Here is a 9,544-nt window from a genome sequence, read left to right on the forward strand (position 1 = left end):
AAAATGGGCAAATCCAAAATTAAAATAGGGGAGAGAGAAGGGCTTGCTTTAGTGCCTACTGAGGAGAACTGGAAGAGTAGTAGTTTGGTATTGATCACACCTGAAACATGATTTTCTGAAGTTTAAGTAGACCTCTGAGTAAGTATATAAGTCTTTGGGTCTAGTTTACTAAACTGTTCTCAGATTATAAATTGCTATCAACTTCTGATTTCAGTTTGGTTTTTTCATAGGTTATCTGAGCAGACTTGGGCTAGAATTCTTTCTGAGAAACTGTTCTGATCATGTCTCTGTTAACACCTGGAAAGAGCAGTTGAGTTCAATAAGGAAAAGTAACTGAAGTAATTTCTTACGATTTTGAAAAATAATGAAAGTGCAGTTGCCTTCCTTTGCCTCAGGATAAAAAAGTGACCAAGGAACAGTTCATTCTTCTGGTTGGCAGAGGAGAAACACTGGTTGCTGCAGCTGTACCAGCTGCCATCAATATCATCTTCTGTGATTTGTTTGTTTTTACAAGGGAACCCCTCCTGAGGAAACCTGAACAGTATCTCAAAATTTCTGTGCTCTTGAAAAATAACTGGAGGCAGCTGTGTATGTATTTGTGTCTTCTTTCCATACCAAGAGTCTTAATTAACTTTTTTGGTCCTAATGTGAGGTTTCTGAGCAACTAGGTTTTAAACCTGTATGAAATAGATATGAGCAGTGGAAAAACAACAGCATAAACAACAATGACACCGCAGAACTGTGGTTATATGAAAATACTGTAATCTTTAAATTTCTCTGAGCTTCATTCTCAATACACCCAAAATTTTGTCTTTTTTTATGTCACAAAGCATATATCGTATGAATTTACAGAGAACTCTGCATAATGACTCATTAGCTCCCTAAACTCTTGCATTTGCATACTGTCCTTGTGTGGCAGAAGAATCACAGAATGACTAAGCAATGTTAGTCATTGAATGTAATTCATAAGAATGCCTGTTCCATTTAAGTACACACTTAAAGAAAGAAGGAAAATGAGACTAAATTAAGTCTTGCACTGGGACATAATTTTTTTGTGAACAGAGCACTTTGCTTTACCAAAGTAACAGTAAAAAATAATTGGATGTTGGAGAGTTCAGTGATGTTCATATCAATATATTAAAAAAAAAAATTTGTCTCTTGTGAACTTTTACATCTTCTAAGACAGAAGAATGGTATAAGTCATGTTCAGCGCATTCAGAAGTATTTCTTTATTCTTTGTCAGATTCCCATCGCTTACATTCAACTTATCCTTTTCTCAAAGTACAAAACCGCATGTATCAGATCACCCTCAGATAAAGATAAGAAACCATCTCACACCACAGGATACAGAAGAAAAGTTTAACTGTTTAATGTATTACATTTTTTTTATTCCTGAACAGAACAAGACTTTCAATATTTTACACAATGATTTTATAGACTGCATGAATAGCTTTTTTTAATGGCATTTCCCGTGAGTTGAAGCCTACATTTTCAAAAATGAGAAATGGTTTGGGGTTCTTTTGTTTCTGGAAGCCTAATTTTGAGGTATCTGTGAAAAAGCCCGATTAAAAAAAAAAAAAAAAAGAATTTAGCTTTTGTCTACTAAAAATCAGAATGCTTTAAAGAGTCTCCAGAAGGATAATATAGTTCCAGGTCAGGTTTTAGAATTGTAAAGGTGAGGTGGTTATGAACAGTCAGCCCTCACTCATGCTTTCAAAGACAGCACAGTTGTCTGGTACTATAAATAAGAAAAAGAAATCCTTGCTGCACTGGAAATAATGCAAAGAACAATAGGAAAACTGTATGAAGGACAAAGAGAAAAATTCATCCATTAAAAAAATAAATATTAAATATTAACTATTATATATTCTCTTGTTTTCAAGAAATGCATAAAATTATTTTACAATGACATTTTAATTCATATAAGCAGTGGAAAATGTTACATTCAATGGAAAATGTAAAACCTGCATCCCACTCATCTTGCTCTTTCATAGTGCTGCCAACCAGCAGGATATTTGGATACCCTCTCCATAATAAATAACTTTAAAGTCCATTTTAAGATGGAAAGGTCTTGCACCACTCAACTTAAATTTTTACTTTGTGTAAATGAACAAAGAAATATATATATAATCCTAACTATTTTAATGCAATGCATTTTTTAAAATCATAAGCAATACAAGAACATTTCAAAGAATTGTTAAGCTACATTTGGCTCCCTATGTCCAAAAGTGCTTCCACAAAAATGTGAACATTTTTTTGCTATGGCCCTCTGATCCTTTTTGCAGTCCTCCCCTGGATCCAGTCCAATAGGTCCATGTATTTCTTATACTGAGGAACCCAGAGTTAAACACAGTACTCAAGGTGGAGTGTCACCAGAGCAGAGTAGAGGGCGAGAACAACCTCCCTTGACCTGCTGGTCGTGCTTCTTTTTATGCAACCCAACATATGGTTGTCTTTCTGGGCTGCAAGCACATGTTACTGACTCATGTCCAGTTTTTGATCTCCAGTGCTTCTCTGAAGGAAAATCTTGGAAGTGGAAGTTAAAGCAACATAATTTGTCTGGAACACTCACATTATTCATGAGAACAGAATCTGGCCCAAGAAAGGAAATAAAGAAGATTTAATATTCTCAGTATTATCTGAATAGGCCTGTCAGAATACAAGTTTCTGCTAGTGCTTAGTAATTAGAAATTGCTTATCTAAACTTTATAAGAAAGTTTGTAAAGATTACTGTATAGATTTTTACATTTCAGAGGAAGTCAGCTGATGCTATGACAGTAGAGTACATTAAAGGACTTCAGAAGTAAAGTAATTCTGAACAGTGATTTTATAATAACAAAACATCACATTACTTAAAAAGGCAAAAAAAACCAACAAGGATTTGGGGGTTTGCATTTGTATTTCCCTTAGCTTTCTTGTCCTTTAAGTTACAATCTCGGTGAAATTTTGAATCTTTTTTTTCATTACTTGAAGAATAAGAAGCATACTTTTTAATATGAAAGCTGATATTTTTATGTGAGGTTTGAATTTTTGCCTCAGGATCATCCAGAAAAACAGCAGCTATCATGAGACTTATGTTTAAAATCTTACCAACCAGCATACGTAGACTTCTAAGGATACATCCATAGCATGCAGTAGACAGGATAACTCTGAAGCTGGCTGGAACCATGCTAGTTCTGGAATTACAGATAACTGATGGCATTCTTGTACTTGTCTGACTTCCTGTCAGCACACCTACTGATTCTGAGGCTAGAAATGGTACTGCACCAAACTGCACCTGCTCAAATCTCTGTGCACAGTGACATATGGTTAAACTTAGCCATGAATAAATTATGTACTAAACTATAATTACCATAGAATAGATATCTGAGAAAAAGAAGTCACTTTCCTCCTAGCTTGATGGGAGCTACTATTTAAACTTCCATTTCTAATCTCTGAAAATCTTCTCATCTTGAAGACCTGGAAGCATATCTTCAAAATAGACTTTTGCCTCTTCTGTAAAATATTTTTTGGAAGCCAGATAGCTAGCTTTCATGAAATTATCTCAGTTGCCTGGTGGACTGCCTTTTGTGTTTTGATATATAAAAAAAGGCAATTGATACTATTTTTAAAAGTTTTGAAAATAGGAGACTATTCCGTTTTTTACTGCTGGGCTTCCTATTATTTCAAGCTAGGTTAAGTAATAAAGATTTTCACTGGTAAACTGAAACCATACAAAGCTTTTTTAAAGCTTTATTTTTTTCTCTGATTGAATGATTCTGTTCATGTTTAACAACCTCAGCTAAGTCTGGTGTTATAATCTTACAGTGCTCCTGCTCAAACAAGAAATTTATCTCAAATGACCATGTCCTGAAAGAGCATGTACGTATAAGAAAAGCTTCAGTTAATCATGAATTGTTTTAAATTAATAAGGTACTGAAAATAAGGATTATTTGATCTCTAGCTTTGGAACTCCAGATCACCAGGCCTGTGGTTTGTTGCTCCTAACATGTGTCTTAGAATATTTTTGATGCAGTGTTTTGAAAAAAAAAAAAACAAACCAAAACGGTAGGCTTGCTCTGACTGTAGTATAGGTTGAAAGGTACCTTCATAAAAAGTTGCTAGTACAGGAGCAAGCAGAAACTAATAAATGTAAATGAGAGGCAGGCTTAACACCTTGGGTTCAATTCATTCTGAACTATAGAGCTTCCAGCTAATCCTGTGTGGAGACAGATCAAGCTGAAATCTGCTTGCCATATAGAATGCAAGCAGTGCTGAAATGTTTTTTTTTTGTGAGTAAATGATGCAGTTCATATTGTATTTGTGTAAAGTTGGTGCTGAGAATGGGGACGGAGAGAGAAAAAGTTAATGACCATTTTAAATCTTGTGTTTGATTTGTAGAGGATACTAGTGCTAACACCTGAAAGTAATACTGGGTTTCTGTAATGGAAAAAAATGTATGAATATTGCATCATGATAGCATGTTATGTTATTTGGGCACTTGTATTATCTTTTTTCATAGCATTTTTAATACATCTGCATTTTGTGAGTCTAAAATATGCATTAAATGAATAAGTTAAAATTGTTATAACATTTCATTTTTAAATGGTTGCAATTTACAGACATTTTGTATGTATTTCCCACCAAACTCAAAAAAAATAACTGTAACTAATTGGTATTCTCAAAGACGTAGCAGATGACTGTCTCTTGGAATGTACTTTCTTCAGATTTGAGCTTTCTGATAATGAGACACTTTAATGCATGACACAAAGATAAAATTAATAGATTATCAACGTTAAAGGCCTGAAAGTACTGAAAATAGCTATTTCTTAATTGAAAGGTGCTGTGCTGCTTTGACACCCTGACACAGAAAAGTAAGTGGTCATCTTCTAAAACTATCTTAGAATTGTGGTGGGTTTTGCTTTGGTTTCTCAAAAGAATGAGATATAATACAGTCTTCTGACTTACATTTCAGATAGATATCTTGATTTTCCCAATAGTTTGATAGTCATCTTTCTGCAGTTTTATAAGACAAGTCAATTTCAATGAGTTTGAAATTCAGTTCAAATTGATTCAAGAATCTAATACAAATTAAAAAAAAGGAAGAAAAACTTAAGTATTAATATATGAAATATAATATGTAGACAATCATTATGCTTATAGAGAACTTTATATTGAATTTACTTAATAAGCTTTAAAACATTAATATGCCTTCTGCTATAACTAGCATTACTTACCTATTATGTAAATAAAGTGAGGCAGATGATAGATTTTTTATTTTTATTTTTTTTTAAGTCATTGCTATCAGCAATATCAGGGCAAAATACATCCCAATTAGAATAGTATGTCTGTATCACCAACTTAATTTAATTGATCATAAATTATAGAAAAATTGAAAAGCATAAAAAAGCCTGAGAAGAGGAGACTAAAAATTACAGGCTCATAGGAGATAAAGCCTGAGAAGGTTTGTATATTTTTTTGATAGCAGCAATATTATAGAAGAATTTCAGGAACTTACCCATTCTCATAGGATCTTTCCCTGCTGGCCATGAATCATAGAATCATAGAATCATAGAATAGTTAGGGTTGGAAAGGACCTTAAGATCATCCAGTTCCAACCCCCCTGCCATGGGCAGGGACACCTCACACTAAGCCATATCACCCAAGTTTTCATCCAAACTGGTCTTGAACACTGCCAGGGATGGAGCATTCACCACCTCCCTGGGCAGGCCATTCCAGTACCTCACCACCCTAGCAGTAAAGAATTTCTTTCTTATATCCAGTCTAAACCTCTGCTGTTTAAGTTTCAACCTGTTACCGCTTGTCCTATCATTACAGTCCCTAATGAAGAGTCCCTTCCCAGCATCCCTGTAGGCCCCCTTCAGATACTGGAAGGCTGCTATGATGTCTCCACGCAGCCTTCTCTTCTCCAGGCTGAACAGTCCCAACTTTTTCAGCCTGTCTTCATATGAAAGAATATTAACTCATTATTATTTTCTACCTGAAGAGTCTAAGTGCAGGCATCCATTCATGTTTGAAAGCTTCTTAATGCCAGAGAATTTAGAAAAGGTGAGAGGAATTTCTCTGGTGTTTCCAACTTTCTCTTAAAGGTTTTTGGTTGTTGTTTTGCTTTGTTATGTAGTGAGCAACAATAAAAAGGCTGTTTAATTTAGATCTAGCTTTGAAATTAGGAATATTTTACTTTATTTTTTCCTTGAGTTAACTGTTCTGTACTTTAAGGTGCTTCTTGCATAAATGGCCCAGACAGTGATCTGCTTCCCTGCACCTCTAGACGTCTGATAAAAACATGCATTAAGTTGAATTACCTCATGAACATAAAATGACAAGAAATGATTCCTCATAAAGACAGCCAAAGGGAACATAGTAATTTTACCTCATCCAGATCTGACGTGGAATTCAAGAAAACAAAGCTGTCTTGTTTCTGCATAGCCTTTAAAATACTGAAACAAGTGGGGGGGGGGGGGGGAAGGGGAAGTATTTTCTGCTTCTTGCTTGCACTGTCCTAGTTCTTATGGTGGAGACGGTACATAGTCCTATCCGGTTTCAAAATAAAGCAAACACTGAAGGTGTAGGTTTAAAATGTTCATTTAGTTAACATGCCACAAAAAAAGTGTTGGGCTTTTCCTGTACCTGAGAATAATTTATTTCAAAGCTAAAAATCTAGAAGATTTAAGCAACTAAAGAGGACTTGCTTCCACTGAATTTGTTTGGATTTTCTTACATGTGCGAGTGATATCCATCCAAGATATTAAAATAAGTTTTATATTTAAGTTTATGTTAATTTGCCATCAATAATTTAATTGATTTGATTTTATATTTGTTTGTTATATTAACTTTTCTCATTTACTTCTTTTTTTTCTTACTAGATGGAAACACATCCACCTTACAGGCTAGATTTCTGGCCTGTAAGAATTGCATAGCTATTTTCAGTGGCTCCTACTAAATGCTCACATCTTTTAAAATTTCCATACAAGAGAAAATGCAATTTGTTGGTTTTTACCTTTAGCTACATAGTTTCTTTTTATAATCCTTAATTTAGGAAATATGTAGGCACACAGTATATTCATATTGACTTGAAGTTAGATTCATCAACAACACTTTTTCAACCTTCTGATGAGTCATAAGAGGATGAAACATGCATATGTGTAAAACCTTCCTACATTTCACAATCAAGTTGTAATATTTCTGATCCTAGTATTCACAGTTCAGGAGTATTTCAAATGTCTGTGTCAAATGTGTAGTGTTGAAACTGATTTGGATTTCTATCTAACTTATTGTATTCATTTGCCCTATTTTATATAAAACATTATTTTCTCTAACATCATGTCGGCTCTGCAGGGAGAATCTTTGAACTGGATAAATTAATAATGGAAAAATACTTTTTTTTTTTCCTTTCCCTTGGACCTACTTGTAAACAGTTCTGCAAGCAGTTCTGCGGTTAAAATCCTCTCACTGGAGCTCTTTGACTAGCTTATGTATTTACACATTCTTTTCAGGAGGCAAAAGAAACAGTGAGTCATAATAATACATGGTGCTTGTCTCAGCTAGAGCATACATTTCATTTGTCTGCTACCAAAAAATGTGTTACATCCAAGTTTATTTTGATGTTTATTAGCTTTTCTTGAGCTACATAAAAATGAACAGAGAAGTACACCTTCACCATATTTTTATCCCTAATTCTAAGCCACTATGCTTGCTTTTCTCCCAAGGGGGTAAGACCAACATAGACCACAAAGAGGTGAGTTCTTAGCAATAAAATCTTCTAACAATTAATGAAAAAGGGACAGAGATTCTTCTTGCACTGATTTTTTGGGAAGCATAATTCTTAACCTAGAGAACAAAAATCTGTGACAGTGTGTCAGAAAGACTGAGAGACATGGCAGGATTAGTAGGGAAATCTGAGGGCTTTGAGGTGACTGTTGCTTTTAGTGTAGTAGATTCAAAAGTTGGTATAAAAGGAACAGCCAAACTACCTTCAATAAACCTGTCGTGTTGTTTTTCATGTTCTTTAAAAATTATCTTACATTAATACTGTTAATTTTAAATGTTTTGACTATGAATATAATTTTCTGTCATTTTGGACTTATAGATGAGTTAATGTAGAGGTCTTTCTCAATAGCTATAACCAACTTTTTTGTTGTAGATTTTCTTCAGATCTTTGATTTTTGCATTTTTCATTATTCAGTATTATTTGACAAAGAGTTTATATGTGTATTCCAGACATTTTCTTTTTTTTTGCTAGTTGAGTTAGGTAGCATTTTACTTTGATTTACTATGCACTTTTCTGTTCTTAATGACTTATTTTTCCACACCATAAACCAAAATCCACCAAAAGAACTTTACACAGAACTCTTGACTTGTAAAATTTTCTTTGCTGTAGTAAGTTCTGTGCAGTAAAGATCAGCTATCTGCTGCTTTCTGCTTCTCCTTTTGCCTCCTGCTCATTACATTTCCCAGTTGTGCACTGTTTCTCAAGCAGTTGGATTTCAGCAGGCCCAGTGATGAACTAAGTTAACTTGAAATTTAAGTATACCCATCACTGACTGTGAGTCCTAATCTCATACTGAAGTAATTTACATTTTGACATCTTTCCTTGCACTTGTCTATGTTTAGTGTAATTTCTTTTCTGCACTACTTCTTTAGGTAGCTAGGTAATCAGTTTTCAGAAAATTATTCAGTCTCAGTAACTAGGAAGAGTAAAATAAAATGTTATCCTCCAAGATATGATTTGTATCTCAGACTGCTCAGACTGAATGTCGATGCTTATGTCCCTCCCCTGACTCAAAACCTATTATGACCTCGATCTTAATTTTCTGAAATGCTGTCTTCTGACATAGGTCACCTTAGAAATATTTCTTAGAATTTCTTTTAGAAACAAGACAGTGCTGCAGTCAGTGTTGTTTAACTTTGTTGATGACTTTACAAGCTCAGGAGTGTTGCATCCCAACTAGAAGGAAGTGCAGCAGGAGAGCCAGGAGACCTCCTTGGATGGATAACAAGCTGCTGAGGAAACTTTGAAGGAACAAAGAGGCTTCTAAGAGGTGGAAAAGAGGACAGCTGGCCTGGGAAGGATACAGTGATGTTGTCTGGAAGCTAGGGACCAGGTTAGGAAAGCTAAGGCCCAGTTAGAATTAAACTTGTCTAGGGATGTTAAGTATAACAGGAAGGGATTCTGTAGGTACATAGTGAAAAAAAGACAGACTAGAGACCACATGGGCCCTCTTCAGAAGTTGTCAGGAGAACTGGCTACCCTGGATTTAGAAGGCTGAGGTTCTTAATGAATTTTTTGCCTCAGTTTTCACTGGCAATTGCTCTGACCACACCACCTTAATCTTGAAAGGAAGACTCAAGGACTGTGAGAATGAAGACATTGGGCCCACTGTATGAGAAGATCTGGTTCAAGACCATCTTAAGAACCTGAACGTGAACAAGTCCATGGGACCTGATGAAATCCATCCGAGGGTCCAGAAGGAGCTGGCAAATGAAGTTACTAAGTCACTGTCCATCATATTTGAAAGATTGTGGCAGTCAGGTGAAGTTCCTG

This window comes from Melopsittacus undulatus, chromosome 1 (genome assembly GCF_012275295.1).
Source record: "Melopsittacus undulatus isolate bMelUnd1 chromosome 1, bMelUnd1.mat.Z, whole genome shotgun sequence".
NCBI lineage: Eukaryota > Metazoa > Chordata > Aves > Psittaciformes > Psittaculidae > Melopsittacus > Melopsittacus undulatus.